The sequence below is a fragment of the Hypanus sabinus genome, chromosome 30 (genome assembly GCF_030144855.1).
Source record: "Hypanus sabinus isolate sHypSab1 chromosome 30, sHypSab1.hap1, whole genome shotgun sequence".
Classification (NCBI taxonomy): Eukaryota; Metazoa; Chordata; class Chondrichthyes; order Myliobatiformes; family Dasyatidae; genus Hypanus; species Hypanus sabinus.
The window spans coordinates 8,864,530-8,885,777 of record NC_082735.1 but is presented as its reverse complement, the minus strand read 5'-3'; the positions used below and the strand labels follow the sequence as shown (position 1 = coordinate 8,885,777).

The following is a 21,248-nucleotide window of genomic DNA, read 5'->3' as shown; positions in this document are numbered from 1 at the left end:
TATTGCAGAGTCTGAGGATCAGTGTCTTGCCAGACCTATTCTGATATGACACACACACACCATTGCCGACTACATCATGGTATCGGTATCAGATTTATATGTGAATTATATATTCACCATCCAGTCAAATGGGACCATCCTTTCAGGTTTTCCATTCAGCTTTGAAATCAGGGAGTCAGCAGTTATTACAGCGTCTGCAACCCAGCTTCAATTGCGTCACTGTAAGGGAGTTTGTATGTTCTCCCTGTGACCACGTGGGTGCTCCAGTTTCCTCTCATGTTCCAAAGAGGCAAGGTCCAGTAGTTTAGTTGATCACGAGTGTTAGTTGTTTACATGAGTATGGGGGGCTTTGGGCCAGCTGTACATGGTGATCATTGAGTATCGGAAAGATAAGGTATACTTTTACACACAATTAAAATATTAAAAAATTGTACTCACAGATGGTCCTCAAATTCATGGCAGTGCTGCATATGACATGAACAAAACATCGATACAATGTTCATCCAGTTGTTGTGCTTTTGTATTTTTCTTTGCAGGTTTCACCATGGTAACCACCTTTGATGTTAAACTACATCACATTATGAAAATGATGCCCATCCAGTAAATAGCAGCAACTACTGTGGTTTCTGCATTCAGACACAGTAGTACCAGTTCAGAGTATTATCAACCAGGGCAATGATATTCTGAAGTTGGTTTCCATTCACGAAGGTGCTGGGGGCAGTAATTCAAGTTCAGATCCTCTCTCAATATGTCAGGAAGAAGACCTGTAGAGCAGATGGCTGTTGTGAGTGGGAATCAAGCACTCTGAATGAAAACTGGACAAAAGAAAGTGGTACAAGTACTGCACCGTACCACGCCACTCCAAATATCATATCCACTCCACGAGACAAAACAGGTGCAGGCAACGATGGAGTAAGTGCCTATCTACTATGCAGAAGATACACAGCAGCAAATAAAGCATGGCACACAAATCAATTCTCCAGAATTACATCTGACAAAATCAATAGAAATTTGAGACAAAAGCTGAGAATTAAGACTTCCCCAGAGGCCTCATTGAGGACTTTCCCTGGTACTGTGAAAATTGAAATATCTGGTGTTATTTAAGCAATCAAAATTGAGATTGAAACTAAGATTCTTTTCTTGTCTAAAACAGCAAACAGAGAGAAAAAAAACTGTAAGGAGAGCAGTGAAGAGTCATCACTGTGATAGATATTAACTCTCCAGGACCCAACAGCGTTTTGCTGACATCAGCCTTCCAGCACAGCAGCCTGGCCTTCCCACTGATCAAACAGTTGCTTTTGACTAGATTAAACCAATGTTCCTTGCTCAGCCTCTTGTCAAACAAGTGAACAATGGAGTTCAGGTTGGCCCATGATTTAATCCAGAGAACAAGGGGCCCACTTTGGTTTAATTAAACTCAGCATTCACCTGGCCTCATAGACGTAAATGAAAATCATCACGTGCGGCTAATGTCAATTAGAGGCAAAAGTGACTGACAGACGGCTATGGAGCTCTTCTGTTAAACCTGGAAGGATATGATGCTGCCAAGTAGCTACAGGCCTACTGCTCTCACTTCTTTGCTATTTAAAATGGAGAAAATGATAGTAATTAGGCTGATGTTCATTTTTGAAGAGAGACAATTACTTAGTCGCCATCAATGTGGGCTTCGGAAAGGGAGGTGTACACATTTCCCTTCTACTACTGGGAAATGACTCGGATAGAGAGGCTTTTGATTAAACTCAGTAACCGTGGTATTGGTGGATATTTGGATTTTTTTGTTTGCCAGTCATTCAGATTGAGGGTGGAGGAGGATGTGTCATATTTTCTGTTCTTTTGCAGTTTTCTTTCTGGGCCACTTGATCTGAAACTTCATCACAGTGACACTGATGTGCACGTAATACCTGGCAGCAACAATTCCCGTTTCCACACTGAGACGCAGCAGTATCACGACTGAGATCTAGCGATCAAGACCATGTTTTGATTACCTTGGTTCACATTCATGACAACTCGTGCGGGAATCTGGCGCCTGAGAAACCGCTGTCAAGCTGCTGAGAAAACCAGCGCAGCAAATGGCCACCGTGAGCAATCCTCTGAGCTCCTCCAACGGCAATTCATCCTTCAGAGAATGAAGAAAATGAAGCTGCAGATGAAATAACAATGCCGTACCAGCCAAAGAACTGGTAGAGGGCGAGAACATCTTGGGAGCTGTTCTGAAAAAGACTCATCAATATCACAGACTCCTATCCTCTGGGAACCATGTTCAGCTGGGAGAAAAATGAAAGCTGGAGGGAAGTAACAGGGTTCAGTACGTCAGCAGTAACTGTCAGTGACACTAGTTTGAGGGATCCACCATCTGACAGTGAGAAAAGTGGTTTTGGGGACAGTTCTTCCCACAGCTCCTCTTCACTGACTGAGTCTTTGGTCCCATAACGTCTAATACGGAAAAGAGACATTTTTTGCCCACTTGTGCTGAAACAAAAACCAATCAGGGAAGGAATGGTCAACAGAAGTCTCTATTTGGAATGTGCTGCATATGGGTTCGACACCTGGAGAACTGGCTTCACTTCAAACAGAGCACACAGAAGTCCAAGCAACTGGGTAATGGAGAAACTGTGGCTGCATACACATTTTTGATGTAAAAATTTTTGTAGTATCTTTTGTTATTAAAAGGAAATGGTATTTTTAATAATAAAAGCATATTAACTTTTACTTTGCTGCAATCTCATTCAATACACCCCTTTACACCAATGGACCCAGAGTTTAATGCAGCTGCACAGTAGACGGAGATCGAATTCCATGCGGTTGGTGGAGCGCAAACCATACCCTAGCAGGGGATCTGGCAAGTCATACAAGAAACTGGTAGGGAGAGTGGATTTGGATTTTATTATTGTTGATATCGATGTGTTTAAGGGCAATGCTGAGAGATAAAACTGGATTGATGCCACTTGAGTTAACGATAGGTTGCAGTATGTAATTGCCAGGAGACCCAGTTACTGAGCTGAGTCAGGGTTGCAATTGGAACAGCAGGAGAAAGAATATTTAGTTAAGTGAGGTGAGAAAAATGTCAAACAGGAAACTACCAATCTAAAACCAATGTAAGATGAAGACACTGCTCACAGATTCAGGTGTACAAAATGGAATGCTCCAGAACTGGGCAAATTAGACCAGGTCAGACCCTATCTATTCTAGAGCACAAAGATGATACAGTATTAAACATTCCTGGTCAGGATTCAGTTGGATACACAGCAGGAATATCAACATTGAAGGATTAACTGAGCATATCAAGACTCTCAGGTAAAGTTAGGCAAGTGATAGCGCAGGGTAAGAGATATTGTGAGATGAGCAGGACAGGAGAAAAGACAACACATGTACTCTCTAAGGAGGTATGGTTTCTGATAGCTTATGAGGAAATGACCAGCTAGCCAACACATCCTCCAAACAAAAAAGGAACATGTGTGCTCTGTGTTTTCTGCATGGCGACTTTCCTATGTGCATGGTACTTTGTTATGGTTAAATGGGCATCGAACCCCAAGTTTCTCATGGTTCCTAAGGGGAATACATCATTGGAATAATACTGCAAATCCCTCAACAGCTTTGAAAGAAGATAACAATCTTCTACACCAAGTTCACAATATCAGGCAATAAAAGCATTGACATGGACTGCAGTGCATGATAGACAATAGGTGCAGAAGTAGACCACTCGGCCCTTCAAGCCTGCACCGCCATTTTGAGATCATGGCTGATCATCTACTATCAATACCCGGTTCCTGCCTTGTCCCCATATCCCTTGATTCCCCTATCCATAAGATAACTATCTAGCTCCTTCTTGAAAGCATCCAGAGAACTGGCCTCCACTACCTTCCGAGGCAGGCCCACACAACTCTCTGGGAGAAGAAGTCTTTCCTTAACTCTGTCCTAAATGACCTACCCCTTATTCTCAAACCTTGCCCTCTGGTACTGGACTCTCCCAGCATCTGGAATGTATTTCCTGCCTCTATCTCGTCCAATCCCTTAATAATCTTATGTGTTTCAATCAGATCCCCTCTCAATGCTCCAAACCACACAGTAATAATTGATGGGAAACACAAAGCAGTGAGAGCTCACTTGTGTCATCAACACGGAGCCCTCTGGACTTGTCGGGAGGAGGAATGGACACAGTAGAATCCAGCTGTAGATTTACCCATTACAATGACTGGCTTCTTATAGTTGATGTTAACCCTAATGACTCTTTCATTGTGTTGTATGCCCAGGGAAAAAAAATAATGTAACAACACTGCCTACGTCCTACACCAGAGGCGGATTGAGGCTGTAGCAGACCAGGCTATAACTTGCTGATCGACGGACTTCGCAAACCAATTTCAATCAGACCGAGGACACTGGCAGTTCCACATTTAGGAACACCTTAGATGCTTGACTTCATGACTGGAAGGAGTGACAATGTTGATCCATTGGTGCAACCTTCACCAAGTTGTCGCGCTGCTTTTTGATTTTCCAGTTTTCCCCCTATTGTTGCTATGATGAAACTGATGTCCACCCAGTAAATAGCAGCAACATCTCTGGTTCTTGCACTTGGACACAGTAACATCACTTCTCAGTATGACAAACCAAGACAATGATATTCGTAAGTTGGTTAATGTTGCTGATGGCATTTGGGAGAATCCAGAATGTTTTTTTTTTATTTAAATACAGCACGATAACAGGCTCTTCCTGCTCAAAGAACCTTTGCTATCCATGTGACCACTTAACGTACGAAGCTGTCCATCTTTCATACGTGGAAGGAAACCCATGCTGTCACAGGGAAACATGCAAACTCCTTACAGACAGTGGTGGAACTGAACTCGGGTTGCTGGGACTGCAATGATATAAGACTAACTACTATGCTACGGTGTTGTGCTCTGAAACCTTTCTCAATCTGCTGCAAGGACCAATTCATTATGAGGCAGAATGGAGCTCTCTGAATGAAGATAGGGCAGAATATTGTCTCCAAGTCCTGCACCACTCCACCAAATGTAAATAATCCCTGGCAGAGCAGAGAACACAATATTGGAGATGAGGTGAAAACATCTCCTGAAGTGGCAGTACCACCCGGGACATGGCAGAAGGCCAGTCGGAGAAAGACTTGACATTTAAATATATTGCCACAGTGCAGAATTCTGGCAAATGGGAGAAGCAGGAGACCAGTCTGACCAGGAATAGTAGACAATTTGATTTTTTGTTCTTTTGCAGATTTTTCCTGTTTTGGAATTGGACGCCCTTGGAGTGTGATTAGTCCAATATTGTTTAATCTGATGATTAATGATATTTTTGGTGTTGCGCCTGGCTTTGATTTAGCTTTATATGCTGATGTTTGGACTCTGTGGAAAAGGGGTCATAATATTGCCTATGTGGTAAGGTTTTGTGCAAATAACATTATCAGCAGTGGAAGAATGGTCTTTGGACAGGTTTAAAATTTTGTTTCAAAGTCAAAATATATGTTTTTTTCTCAAAAGCATAGTGTGGATTATATTCACCTTACTCTGTATGGGTGCTTGCTGTCTAGGGTTCCAGTGTTTAAATATTTGTGGCTATGCCTGGATGCGAGATGACTTAGAGAACACATATGAAGTTTTCTTGATGATAAATGTACACAGGTCATTAACATCATGCTCTGTGTGGCTGGCTTCTAAGGGTGTTTTATTGACCATTCATCGCACTTTAATATGCTCTTGTTTGTATTATGGTTGTGATTTATAGGGAGGCAGCTCATTCTGTTTTCTATAGATTGTATGTTCTACGGACCAGCGCACTTAGAATCTGTACAGCAGCATTCCAGATGGCAGCTAGAGATGTACTGCAGGATTAACTAGGTGGGGTGTCTCTTGACCCATGGAGAGAAAATTTGAGCCTTACATCCTAAGTTGGGGAGGGGGTGTCCCATTTTGATGTATTCTGTTTTAATAGATTGTGGGGAAAATACTAGCAGACTTGGTAAATGTTTTGGGTAGATAATTAGGGAATACATGCCACAGTACGGACTTGAGTATTTCAGGATTATCCCAACTGTGACCTGGCCAGGAGTTCCACTGTGGAAATAGATTTGATGCTACTGGAGGATAGACTGGGTCCTGTGGGAGGTGAGAGGATGTCTAGTCAGTTACCACAGTATTGTATTTCCTTTTTACCTATCTTTATAGATGGCTCTAAGAATCCAGTTAGTAACTGGTTGGGCTCCAAGATATTTATCCTCTGGTTTAACGCTGAGGAGGGGAAAAGGCTGACAGATGGACTGTCTGCCTATACAGCAGAATTTGTGGGCATTATCATTAGTCTAAAATGGGTTGAACAAGTTAAGCCAAATAGAAACAGACTCTGCCTCATTACTGCAGAATTTGGAACCGAAGTGTTGAAGGAAACCTGATCTGTTGATGGAAGTGTATTATCTATGTTCTGGAGAGTGCGCAAATAGTACTATAGTTTTGTGAGTTACCTGCACATGTGGGTGCATTGGGTAAAGAAAGTGCAGATGTTATAGCAAAACATGCATTTATTAAGTCTGAAATAGCTATTATAGTTAATATGGGGAAAGTATGCAACCAAATCTTGCATTAGGTTGGGGGACATTGGGAAATGATCATGGTGCGCCACAGATATTCATTGGAACCTAAACAATTAGGAATTGGTTGTTGACTTCAGAAGGAGTAGCGGACCGCACAACCCCATCTACATTGGTGGTGCACAGGTGGAACAGGTCAAAAGCTTTAAGTTCCTTGTGGTGGATATCACAAATGACCTGACTTGGTCTAACCAAGCAGAATCCACTGCCAAGAAGGCCTTTACTTCCTGAGAAAGCTGAAGAGATTTGGACGTACAAAAAAGCTGGATGAACTCAGCAGGTTGGGCAGCATCTGTTGAAAGAAGCAGTCAACGTTTTGGGTCGAAACCCTTCATCAGGACTAAAGAAAGGGGGCAGGGGCCCTATAAAGAAGGTGGGGAGAGGGTGTAAAACCAATCAGAGGAAAGATCAAGGGGTGGGGGAGGGGAAGCAGGGAGGTGATAGGCAGGAGAGGTGAAGAGGGAAAGCACTATGGGTAGTACAAGAAGGCAGAGTCATGAGAGGTGATAGGCAGCTAGAAGAGGAGACAGAGTAGAGGTTGGATGGGGAAGGGAGAGGGAGGGAATTACCGGAAGTTGGAGAATTCGATGTTCATATCAAGGGGCTGGAGACTACCCAGATGGTAAATGAGATGTTGTTCCTCCAACCGAAGTTTGGCCTCAAAATGGCAGTAGAGGAGGCCATGTATGGACATATCTGAATGGGAATGAGAGGGAGAGTTGAAGTGAGTGGCAACTGGGAGATCCTGTCTGTTGTGGCGGACGGAGCAGAGGTGCTCGATGAAGCGGTCCCCCAATCTGCGTCAGGTCTTGCCGATGTAGAGGAGGCCGCACCGGGAGCACTGGATGCAATAGGTTACCCCAACAAAAGAGATTTGGCCTATCCCCTAAAACCCTCACTAATTTTTATAGATGCAGTGTAGAAACCATTCTTCTAGGGTGCATCACAACCTGGTATGGAAGTTGTCCTGTCCAAGACTGGAAGAAGCTGCAGAAGATAGTGAACATAGCCCAGCACATCACTCAAAACCAATCTTCCATCCTTGGACTCACTTTACACCGCACGCTGTCGGAGCAGTGCTGCCAGGATAATCAAGGACATGACCCACCCAGCCAACACATTTTTTTGTCCCTCTTCCCTCCAGGAGAAGGTTCAGGAGCTTGAAAATTCGTATGGCCAGATTTGGGAACAACTTCTTTCCAACTGTGATAAGACTGCTGAACGGATCCTGACCTGGATCTGGGCCGTACCTTCCAAATATCCGGACCTGACTTGCACTACCTTACTTTCCCTTTTCTAATTATGATTTATTATTTAAATTTTTATTATACTTACTTCGATTTGTACTTCAGGGAGCGCGAAGCACAGAATCAAATATCGCTGTGATGATTGTACGCTCTAGTATAAATTGTTTGATGACAATAAGGTCAAGTAAATTATTCGGTAGATCTGGGGCGCCTAGTTTGCAGGATATTCTGGAACCTGAGTTAAGTCATGTAGGGCCCTGGTGAACATTTTAATTAAAACAGAATTGGGATGCAAACAGGATTTGATCCTTGTCATGCCTTCATTCTCCATTACAGTAGGTGGCAGTAATGCACCTCCCCATTAGCACAAAAGATGACTGTTCAGATTTAGGCCGTCTCTGGACTCTGTCTGGAATCTGATATAAGAAAGGAACAGGTTGATATTGGAGTGGATTATGATATGCTGTGGAAGGAGAGACTGTTGATTACTGTTGTTACATACCCTGTGGGTGTCTTGTGAACATGATGTAATGGTCTTGTGATGGTGGGGTGAGGTAATTTTCCTGCCAGTGTGAGGTCACGTGATGTAATTTTCCTGCAGGTGAGAGGTCACGTGATGGCATGTTCCAACAGGTATGTAAGGGAAAACACCTGTTGTCATGCGGTTTGTTCGTTAGTTAGTTTTGCTGAGTATTCATCTCATGACATCTCATTGTAAAGTGGGGTTTTACTTTCTATTTTAAGATGCCAAGGTTGTTGCTGGCAGTTTCGCCAATCGCTGCCTGTTTTTGTTTGTTGCACCTTTCTTTTACCTTTACAGTCTAGTATTGGAGAGTGAAGACCTTACCAAAGTACAGGAACCAGAAGGATTGAGTAAAGTTGTTATCATTCGGTGATTTTATAAAGGATAGACCTTATTGAACCTCCGTTCAGGAATCTGAGATAACCCCTGCAAGATCAGGAAGTGTTCACCTTCCAGCAAAAAGGTCAGTTCCTTTAAGCTGTTTTATTAAAGATGAAATAGTGGCATATCTAGATAGCAGTGATAGGATTGGGCAGAGCCAGCATGGATTTACCAAGGGCAAATCATGCTTGACTAATCTATTGGAGTTTTTCGAGGATGTAACCAGGAAGTTAGACGGGGGAGATCCAGTGGATGTAGTGTACCTCAGAAGGCATTTGATAAGGTCCCACATAGGAGATTGGTGGGTAAAATCAGAGCTCATGGCATTGGGGGGAAGATATTGACATGGAAAGAAAACTGGTTGGCAGATAGAAAGCAAAGGGTAACGGTGAATGGGTGTTTCTCGGAATGGCAGGTGGTGACTAGTGGGGTGCCGCAAGGCTTGGTATTGGGAGCTGTTTACGATTTACATCAACGATTCAGATGAAGGCATTGAGAATAACATCAGCAAGTTTGCTCATGATACTAAGCTGAGTGGCAGTGTGACATGATGAGGATGTTAGGAGAATTCAGGGTGACTTGGATAGGTTGAGTGAGTGGGCAGATACTTGGCAGATGACGTTTAATGTGAATAAGTGTGAGGTTATCCACTTTGGGAGTAAGAACAGGAAGGCAGATTATTATCTGAATGGTGTAGAGTTAGGTAAGGGAGAAATACAAAGAGATCTAGGAGTCCTTGTTCATCAGTCACTGAAGGCGCAGCAGGCATTGAAGAAGGCTAATGGAATGTTGGCCTTTATTACAAAGGGAATCCTTTTGCATTTGTACAGGGCCCTGGTGAGACCACACCTGGAGTATTGTGTACAGTTTTCGTCTCCAGGGTTAAGTAAGGACATCCTGGCTATAGAGGAAGTGCAGCGTAGATTCACGAGGTTAATTCCTGGGATGTCCGGACTGTCTTACGCAGAGAGGTTAGAGAGACTGGGCTTGTACACATTGGAATTAAGAAGATTGAGAGGGGATCTGATTGCAACATATAAGATTATTAAGGGATTGGACAAGATAGAAGCAGGAAATATGTTCCAGATGCTGGGAGAGTCCAGTACCAGAGGGCATGGTTTGAGAATAAGGGGTAGGTCATTTAGGACAGAGTTAAGGAAAAACTTCTTCTCCCAGAGAGTTGTGGGGGTCTGGAATGCACTGCCTCGGAAGAGGCCAATTCTCTGGATGCTTTCAAGAAGGAGCTAGATAGTTATCTTATGGATAGGGGAATCAAAGGATATGGGGACAAGGCAGGAACCGGGTATCGATAGTAGATGATCAGCCATGATCTCAGAATGGCGGTGCAGGCTCAAAGGGCCGAATGGTCTACTTCTGCAACTATTGTCTTATTTCCTTTGTTGTGAATCTTTTGGACAAGGCATCTTTTGGCTGGGATCAACAGTAACGTCACGTCTTCGAAGAAATCAGTTTTCAGGGAAGTCTCTCCTTACTGACTATATAAATCACTTGGACTTTCGAATTTACCACTATAAGAACTATTCCAGAGTTTGGCTGTTTGTTAAATTGCCATATAGTAGTTAACTTCCGGTTAGGTTAGTCATTTCACTTTTGTTGAACAGAGTTTAATAAATGTCATGTTTGTTTATAAAACCTGACTCAATTCTATATTCATTGTTGCCCATCACTTAACACTGTGAAGTCTTGGGATTGGTGGACAAATATATAATAAGTTTAAAGATTTTTTTGTTTCGGAGGACCATACTGGCCAGGATGGGTAAGGAGCATTCTAAGGTTTATTCTAGATAATGGTACTCCAGAACGACATGTTTGTAGCCCTGTCCTGATCAATTACACTAAGTTATATTTTTTCTGAAGTTGATCCTGACATTTCTAAGTCCTTGTATGCTGATGATAGAGCTGTTTGAAAAAGAGGCAGGAATCTAAAATATGTAATTAATAAGCTTCAGGCTGCTGCACAGAGAGTAATGGGGCGAGCAGGGAGGTTTACATTTTCAGTAACAAAAGCTCAGGTTATTTGCTTTAGTAAATGGATCAACAGGCCAACTGTTGACCTTCGACTGTAAGGACAGATATTGGAACAGGTGTCAGTGATTAGGTTTCTTGGTATGTGAATGGTTGTGAAACGTGCATGGCCACATCATGTCAATAAAATACTTGGCAGATGTAAGGCTGTCCTTCAGTGTTTGGTGGAATACGGTTGGGGGGCTAACAGGGTATTAAAGATTACTTTGTAATATGCAGTGATTAGAGCAGACAGATTATGGCTGTGTTTCATATGGGTCTACTGCCCCGACTTCTCAAATCACTGGATGTTATTCAAGCCCAGGTTTTATGTCTGTGTTGTGGTGCAGTTGGGGCTTCAGTTTCTGCTCTGCAGACAGAAATGGGTCAGATGCCACCTGCATTTGTGAAGATTGCAGATGGCTAGGAATTACTGGGTGCCACTCAGTGGTCATGAGAATGATCATCCAATTAAGAATGTACTGCAAGATTGTTGGGAACATCAAGATTGCAAGATTTGCAACTTCTGGATGGGAAGGAAATGATCGGGCAGAGAACGTGGATCTGTCTAATATGACCTATCATCCCAGTGTGGCTTTATCCATTATTCCTCCCTGGCTATCTCCTTTACCTGGAGTAGATTTGCTTTTGGGAGAAAGCTGATTCACCAGGTCTCATTGCTACATAGAAATCAAACACCCATCAGAGCCAGACACTAAGGAATGGAATGAAGCAAATGACAAATTAATGGTTTTTGGCAGAAGATATGTCCTGAAGCAGAGAATAATATCAGAGGCTTCTCCTGACGTAGGCAGCATCAAGAATGACACTGTTGTCCTGGTGGTGAGGCAGGCATTATAATGGGTGTTGTGGAGCTTCTCACCTCACATGCTGAGGAACCTACAACTGAAGACATTTCATTTAAGTGGTAATGGACAATTTAAACCATTAATCTCTGCACCAGTTCAGTGCTTAGTACATCAACAAAAATTGAAGAAATATAGATTCTGGAAACCTATTATAAATGGAAAACACTGGTGGGAAAATAGTAGGCCAGGTGACATCTGTAGAAAGAGAAACAAAGTTAATGTTTCAGATCAGAGACAAAACCTCTCCAACCTGAAAAGCTAGCATTTATAAAACAGATGCAGGCTGATCTATCACACCTACATCAGCTGACCAACAGCAATACAGCCACCTTCCTTATCTGACTCATACACTTAAAATGTAGACCCTTTGCTTTCCAAGATATAGTATCTTACGCATTTAAACCAACATTTTGGTGCCATTTTGTTTTTACATTAGGTTAATAACAATCTTACTGTCAGGTACAAAGCAATTTTTCTACATAAAAGAATTGAAAGCAATATCCCATTATATGAAGTTTTGCCTAGAAGATGCTGAAGGGAGAAAAGCACATCTAACTTGTGTTCAGACATTTCTATTGAATATGATTCTGCCTTATTGTACATTAGTGCACCCCAGATCACAGAACTCTCTATGCAAGTAGGTCCCTTATTTGCTGCTGGTACTTGGCCAACTTTGTAAATTCAAAACTTCAAGTTAATGGCTATATACAAGAGAAAACAGGATTTTTTTTTTGCTGGGCTTGGTCCATCTAATTCTACTGTCTCTCCATAATGCCCCATTTCCTCCATCATCTCTAATTTCAATATTCTACCATAATTGGATTCACCCAACCATGGCAAAGTTATTGTATTTATACGCTCTCCAAAGCACTGCAATTTCTCTACACCAGCCCTAACTTTATAGGACGATTTCCATGTCTGATGTTGGAGTTGCAAATACACTTTATCACTTTTTCAATCCTACTCCAAAGACGAAAAATCTAAATCTGCAGATGCTGCAAATCTGATAACTGCAGAAAATGCTGGGAAAACTCAAGGCAGGCAGCAATTCTGATAAAAGAAACAGTTAACATAATGAACGGAAAGTCTAACAATTTCTATCTCCACAGATCCTGCACGAACTGCCACATTTTTCCAACATTTTCTTCAAATTTGTAACTTCAGATTCCACCCACCCACCAGCCAGCTAAAGAGTAGATGCAAATTGCAGTATCTATCCACGTTCCATCACCCCTCTCCAGTGCATAATTTTACAGAGGTCCTACTGAACACCCATTTTATGTATTGCCTGTGTACAAGCAAGTGTTTGGGAGGCTAGTGGGATGGATTAACTGGCTGTTGTGGAGCTGCAGGAATCTTCTGCCACGTGGGAACTCTTTACCCAGCTGCATTTCTGAATTGTGAACAGCTTGGGTTATGAACAGTACAGTTATATCCTCCAGTGTCACGTTCCTCCTGAAGTCCTGTGCAACATCTACACACTATCTTAACCACTGGATCACTAAATGGTGGTGAATCTGTGGAATTCTCTGCCACAGGTAACAGTTGAGGCAGGTTCATTGGCTATATTTAAGAGGAAGTTAGATATGGCCCTTGTGGCTAAAGGGATCGGGGGTATGGAGAGAAAGTAGGTACAGGTTTTTGAGTTGGATGATCAGCCATGATCATACTGAATGGCGGTGCAGGCTTGAAGGGCCGAATGGCCTACTCCTGCACCTATTTTCTAGGTTTCAATGTTTCTAAAGATCCACCATTTTCTTCAGACATGATTAATTTTTCAAAAGTTTTGTTCTGGCCTTGTTTCTGACTGAGATATAACTTTGTTCTGAAAGGTCAATGGCATTGGGCTAAATGCTGTTACCAATCTCATGCACTGATGGCTCTATCTCTGCATCAGCTTTAAAGGTGTCCCTGTCTCTTTCCACCTATAAAACTGTATTTGACAAGAGGATGTCAGTGATTAAAAACAAGGGATAAATCTGAAGTAACGCCACTTTGAGGCTGTACAATACAGAGTTCAGGAGCTCACTTCACGTAATGTATCAGTTGAGACAGCTCTAAATCCAGGCAGGCGATGGATAGTGCCAGATCCAGCTCAGGGAATTCCTCTGGCTCTGTTTGCAAACCTGAAAGATAAATGAGACAGTTACAAGCACTTTCACATTATTAACTCTTGATCAACAAAATAATTTTGCTGTAAAGCAGCTGGAAGTGAGTTTGTTCTAGATCTAATGTCTACATTAATCCTTTCCCAGAATTCAACTTTCAAATACCCAATGCAGATCAGCATTTACATTGAAAGATCAGCCTGCACAGCTGGTGGTCTAGATTATCATCTAACATTTATGTTAATAACTTAGATTTTGGGAATGCAGCACAATTTCAAAATTTGAGGATTGTGATTTGAATTAATATCAGGATATAATGGGGAACATAAAAAAATGTTTGTTAAGTGCACAAAAATAAATCAATTTCAAATAATTTTGATCAGAAGAACACTGAACAATAATACTTCATGCTACTGAGTCTGATGCACCAATGACTTATTGTTTCCAACTTCTAGCACCATTTGCTTGCAAAATGTTTCTTCACTTTCCAAAAATTCTGGCTCCAAGTTCTAAACTTATCTTCCAAATTCCTGGGAAATCAGCCTAGATTTTGTAGCATTTTTATTCAACTCAACCGATGGAACCGAGACATTATCCTGTCCATGGCCAAATATCCTTCTCTCAGTGAGCTATCCAGAACTACTCACAGTACTCCAGGTGCAGTCTGAGCAGAGGCAAGTATAGCTGTATTTTAACCACTCTTGAAAAAATTCTTAACTATAATATATTCTCTGCAGGGTAGCTAGAAATGAATGAATGGCTCAAGCTTCAATGAGCCTAGGAAGCCACATGGCCCACATACTGCTGGCTAACCATTAATGTTTAACGCTAATGGAAGATTTATTACACCAGGGCAACACAGCCGAAGGATTCAATCATACAATCCAATACCCTTACTCCTATGGCTACAAAGGTCAGTTGTCAGCTTAAGGTGCATTAACACAAATATTAGTGAAAAAGGGTGGTACTATAGTGTAGCAGTTAGCTCAACTGCTTTGAATCACCAGCAAACACCACTTGAGATTCCATTCCCAATGCTGACTATAAGGAATGTGCATGTTTTCCTCCTGGTGGACCCATTCCCTCCCGCATTGCAAAGACACATAGTTATCGGGTTAGTAGGTTGTCAGCATGCTTTGTTGACACTGGAACCACACCCTCGATGATTTTTTTTTGACGCAAATGATGTATTTCACTGTATGTTTCGATGCCTTTGTTACAAATATGTGAACCTAATACATAAAGCTAACTAAGATGATTTTAAGAGCCAATCAAAAAGACCTAAAAGGTCCTCCTGTGAGAGAACAGAACTACCAAGGCAATTACAGTCGGCCCTCCTTATCCGCAAGGGATTGGTTCCGGGACCCCTCGCGGATACCAAAATTCGTGGATGCTCAAGTCTCTTATTCAACCTGTCTCGATGCGGTGGACCTTAAGACCCAGCGGAGCCCAAGACCTTATTTAACCTGGCTCAGTGAGGTGGACGTTAGGACCCAGCGGCAGAGATTGGAATCCACAGTGTTTCTGTTCACGATAATGATTGAAAATAAAGTGGAAATAATAAAGCGATTGGAAAGAGGTGAAACGCCATCAGTCATTGGAAAAGCGTTAGGCTATGTCGGTCAATGATCGGAACAATTTTAAAGGATAAAGTGAGAAAGGCTGAGCCCCGATGAAAGCTACAATTGTTACTAAGCAACACAGTGAATTTTGGGTTGTTGATCCTCCACATCAACCCGGCACAGCAGAGAGCGCACTCGATAGCGATCTGTCACTAGATCGAACTTGGGAACTTCCCAAGCCCAGCGCTGAAACATACATTCTTAAGTGTTTTATATGCAGAGAAAGGTAAAATATGTACTATATACGAATGCAAATGTTTGACTGACGCTAAATAATACCAGATGTACCTGTTAGTAAGAGAACTTCCAATCTTTTTCGATACCGATCCGCGATAACCCACGCACATCTTCCCATATACTTTAAATCATCTCTAGATTACTTATAATACCTAATACAATGTAAATGCAATGTAAGCTAGTTGTTATACTGCATTGTTTAGGGAATAATGAAAAGAAAAAAAGTCTGTACATGCTCAAACAACAAGTGCTGGAACAGCACTTCCGGGTTTTTGCGATTCGTGGATAAGGAGGGCTGACTGTATATTAATTTCCATGCTCTCCTGTAAGCAGATCCAAAGCCCTGGGCAGTTGAAGATGTCTTTGTAATAAGAGGAAGAATATTAGTGTCCCACAGTGATTGGTCTAAACATAAGTTCATCAGCACATTACATTGAGATCGCAGCTATTATTCACAAGGTTTAATAAAGTGTCGCTTACACCAAAGTCAACACTGAGAAAATAAACCAGATTTTTTATTTTGAAAGAAAGTACTTTTTCTGATTCTTGACGTGGTTTCAAACAAATTCTCTCAATTCCGCATTCATTGTAGAATCCATTTTTTTTGATGTAATTATAACCAATGTCTTGCAGTTTCAAAAAAGGGAGTCCAATTAACATTCACAGGATTTGTTCATGAAATCAGACTTAGCAAGCTGGGGCTCATCAACTGCAGAGAATACTCATTAAGCACACATATATATTTAGAGAACTGGACAGGTGGATACAGAGCAAAAGTCTTCACCGGTTGAAGAGACTAGAACATGCGATCAGTTTAAAGATGTGGTACAAGTCATTGAGGACTCAATGAGAAGTTTCTTCACTCAGTGAGTCTTGGCAAGTCTCCATCTGGTGGATAAATTCCTGAATATTAGAGGAATCAAGGATATGACAGGAAAATGTTGTTGAAGTAGGAAAATGTTGTTGAAGTAGGAAAAAAAACAGCCACGTGGATGTGACTGGATCTATCCTGCTCCCATTTCTATATTATGGCATTACTTAGAGGAGCAGCTGCAAAGTTTGACAATATTCAGCTATTTCATATTCAAATTAAAGATTGAAAAGTACATATGCAGTATACATTATTCAGATTTATCTTCCCACAGCCATAAAAAAGCAAACCATGGAGAGAAAAAACCCTCCACGCAAGTTGAGCAAATGGAAAGGTGGGAAAACACAAGCGAAAAACACAGAAAACATCAAACCAGAAAGTCAATGAAACAGTCCAGAAATGTGCAGCTTCAGATTCATTCAGTTCAATCTAGCGCTGTGTGTGTGTGTGTGTGTGTGTGTGTGTGTGTGAGAGAGAGAGAGCGCGCGCGCTCTGAACACACTCTCTCCTGCTCTCATCCTCGTTGATTTCAATCTTGATGCTTTATTGGGCAAGAAATGGAGTCAATCATGGACCCATGATTGGTCTCTAGGATTCCAGGCCTCGAGTCTGCAAACATCGCTTGAAACCTCACTAATTTCCCTCAGAGACAGCAAAGTTGCTGATCGCTCATCAGCCCGAAAACACACCACTAAACTGTAGATCCCAGGCTCCAATAGTAGCTGAATCACTTAATAGCCAGCATTACTAAAATGTGTAACAATGATCACTGTTACAAGTTAACTACTAAATGAACAAAAAAAATTGTCAAAAGCACAAGCAACCATTGCAAAATAGTTGAGAGATCCACGGGGAAATAGTATTGGGGAGAGTAAGTGGATGAGAGAGAGGGACTGAATGATTGAAAAGATAAAGATTACATTGGTTTTATTTGCCACATACACATCAAAACATAGTGAAATGTATTGTTTGCATCAAATCAAATCAGTGAGGATTGTGCAGGGCAGCCTGCAAATATCAGCATGCTTCCAGCACCAACATACTGTATCTCTAAATAATAGTATGCTCACAATTCACTATCCCTTATTGTCTGTGGGAGATATCTGAGATCCAAACAAGCTCCTTACAGACAACAGTGGAAACAGCTGGCATTCCAACTGCTATGCTGCTTTGCTGCCTCTTGCTTACACTCCTTGGTTCAAGCAATAGATTGGATGATTGCATTCACTTCCTTAGTATCATGGCTATTCTATGACTAACTTCAGAATCAAAGTGTTGTGTGGGGTACGGAAAGGAAGAGATAATTAGCAACTTAGGAAAAATAAGTTGTTTGAATGAATAATTACTTAGTTACAAAGGGTTAAATTAAAATGAAGTAGAAACACCACAGAATAAAGGGAAGGAGCTAAAGATTGTATTTGTTTCATCCACCTGAGGCCAATGTTCTCAGTGGCAAAGATTATTGGGTTTCCGAAGTGCTGTCAAGATGCCTGAGCTAATGCAAGTGGTAGTAAAGAACAGGAGAATAGGACTTCAGTCATATGTACAAGTGAAGAGGATGAACATTTTGGAGTTGGATGGAGTGCTAAGTACGCCACTGTATCTTGGGAGATTCTAGAGCCATAACAGCTGAGTGCTTCCTGGTTAATGTGGGCTGATGGGCTTGGTTCTGTATCTCTATCATTGAATGACAGATGGAGAGAAATTCCCTTACACCTTTGACTTCTGCTTTGTGGCAAGTCAAGAAGTGGTCCACCTGCAGGATACCTAGTTTCTGAACCATATTCATAGACAGAATATTTATATGGATTTTCAACTTGAGTTTATAGTCAATGCTGACTAGCCAGATGAGAGAATGTGACGCAAATGCCCTAAAATGTAAAAGGAATATGATTATATTTTTGTTGATGCCCATTGCCAGGTAACTGTGTGGAATGTATGTTGCTTGTCACATTATCAGTCTAGGTCAGGGGTTCCCAACCTGATGTCCATGGATCCTTCAGTTAATGGTTGGGGTCCATGGCATAAAAAAGATTTGGAATCCCTGGTCTTGCTGCACACCTAAGTTTTAAATGGAATTGAACAAAGTGCCATCAACAAATGCCCTGATTCCAACAAATGAAAGGAGAAGGTTATTTATATGATCTAGGGCAATATATTGTAGTTGAATTCCAACTGAGAGAGACACAACTCCAACCAATGCAAGCAGTGGATGCTCACTTACTCGATTTACCTTGATGTCACTCTCACTTCAAGAGCTGATCCATGCCTAGAACAAGGCTGCAGTCTAGAGGAGTAACTGTCAGAATAAGACTAACTAATGGTGGTGTTTGATGCAATCTTTCCAACAATGTCTAGGGATTGATAGTTATTAGCCATTCTGAATTCCTGGACAGCAGCTTGGACGTATTGTTGGGTTAACTCTGTGGCTGTATTAGAAATTGCTCATTCTGCGCTCTAGTCTTCAAATTTATAGCCAGGCTGCTGGCCTCAATCTTTGCTATTTTGTGCTCCCAGCTATTTCTTGTCACCATGTAGAGGGGACTTAACTGGCTAAAACTGAAATGCTGGTGAATCACAAACAAAATAGATCCTCTTACCATTTCTGGCTAACGATACTTGCCAGTCCTTCTCGCTGGCATATAAGAATTCACACAATGAAGATCAAGAATGGGCATGTTCTTGAAGCTGCTTCCGAGGATTGCAGAATTTTGACTGACAGCTTAATCGTATCTAATGTAAGCTGCCTTTGTAGGTCAACCTTTTTAGATGGTACCTTGTTCTAACACTGCTCCTTTATCCATTTCTCATTGATCTCCTACCTTGATGGTAATGGTGAAGGAAGGGATGTGTCAGGTGGTAGATTGTGGCAGAATTGAAGTTTGGTGCTGTTGATTGCCCAGATTCAAGTATGAACTTTCTTCCTTCAAGTTTGTTCGCTGCCTGCCTCAACTTGGTGCTAGCTCTATGATTCAGAACCTTCACTGGTGGTGGTATAGAACTCATCTTGGTGACCATATAATTCACCTTGCATAGATTCCTTGCTTTGATCTTGATGAAATACTCAATATGGTGTTCAATCTGTAAGAGTATCTTGGGTGAGGAAGCAAGCTTGCCTGTCCTTATTTGACCTGATAGCAAAGATAGGTCTCTCAAACCTGACACAAAACATTGTCTAGCAGACAGCAGTGATGGTGCTGAAACTATACAAGGCACCTCAAAGCACTAGAAAGATACCAACTTTCCAATACCATCTCTACAGGGTCTTCCAAGTTCTCTGGAAGGATAAACAAAGAGAAGTCAGTGCCTTGTCACAAATTTCTAATCCTTACATGTACTGTGGTGGGTACTTCATTAATATACCCAACATTACATTCCTGACATAAGACACCATTCCGAGTTCTATCAGGAGAACAGCTCAATAAGCAGACAGAAGAATAAAAAAATTAGCTCAACGTCTCCTCGAAGAATGCAACATCCCCAGACTCTTGGGTCCTTAACTGCTCGAGATGGAGATGGAAAAATTCTGGATGGTGAACACGCAGAAAGAATTCTGGATTGGGAGTAAATATTAGGAATCACAAACAATCAAACTATCTTATCTGTGGAAGTGTGTGGTTTGCACAAGAAGATCATAGTGCGAGCTCCTCAATCCATAAAACCAGAGTGGAAGTAGCCATCCTTAACCATGAAGATCGCTCAAGAACAAGAGATAATGGGATACCCCCTGACACCTGTATGTGGTCGTGCTGTTGTCACTGGTGAATCTGAGACACTAGTGGGATTGTACATATCCAGAAATTGTGATGGGGTTTGGGGAGAGCTGTGCCAATGACACAGCTGACTGGGTCTACAACCCTCTGCAGCCTCTTGCAACTCTACTGCGTTAGAGCCTCTATACCAGTCTGTATGGCAACTAGTCTGAATTCGCAACCAATGTACATTTGTAGAAGTCTTTAAGTTCAAAGTAAATTTACTATCAAAATACATATATGTCACTACATACATCCCTGAGATTTGTTTTCTTGCAGGCGTACTCAGTAAATCCAGAAACATAATGAAAGACAGCATCTAACAGGAGAGACAAACAACCAATGTGCAAAAAAACCCCCAAACTGTGCAATAATAAAAGGGAAAAATAAATAATAATAAATAAGTAAGCAATAAATAGAGAAAATGGCATGAAGATTCCTTGAAAGGGAGTCCAGTGTTCAATGATAGCATGAGTGAAATTGATCGAAGTTACCTCCATCGGTTCAAGAACCTGATGGTTGACAGGCAATAACTCTCCTTGAATCTGGTTATGTAGGGCCTGAGGCTTCTGTGTACTTTCTCCCTGGTGGCAAGAGCATGTTTTGCTGATACAGGTTTCCCCCGCTATCTGAAGGCAGAGCGTTCCTACGAAACGGTTCGTAAGCCGGAATGTCATAAAGTGAATAAGCAATTACTATTTATTAATATGGGAGAAAATTTGACAGCGTTCCCAGACCCAAAAAATAACCTACAATATCATGCCAAATAACTAATAAAATCTAAAATAACAGTAACATATAGTAAAAGCAGGAATAATATGATAAATACACAGCCTATATGAAGCAGAAATACTTTTCTGCAATCATTACAGCACTGTCTAGCGTAGCAAAAATCTCACTACTTAGCACTACTAGCATAGTGGAAGCACCCCCTCCAGTAACCTTTAACCTATGAAGCTGCCAAATCATACCAAATAACACATAAAAATACACAGCCTATATAAAGTAGAAATAATGTATG

The 21,248-nt window shown here is 41.5% G+C and overlaps 1 protein-coding gene across 1 annotated transcript in view; it reads right to left on the bottom strand.

The window, feature by feature from the left end:
* Positions 1-638: 638 nt before the first annotated feature.
* The window catches only part of LOC132383391 (KH domain-containing, RNA-binding, signal transduction-associated protein 1-like), a 71,844-nt gene continuing 51,234 nt past the window's right edge, over positions 639-21,248 (bottom strand). Inside the window, exons 11-12 of the transcript XR_009508652.1 lie at positions 1,986-13,763; positions 639-764 (exon numbers count right to left, since the gene is read on the bottom strand). The gene's annotated coding sequence lies outside the window, so the exon portion shown is untranslated. The remainder of the gene's footprint in view (positions 765-1,985; positions 13,764-21,248) is intronic.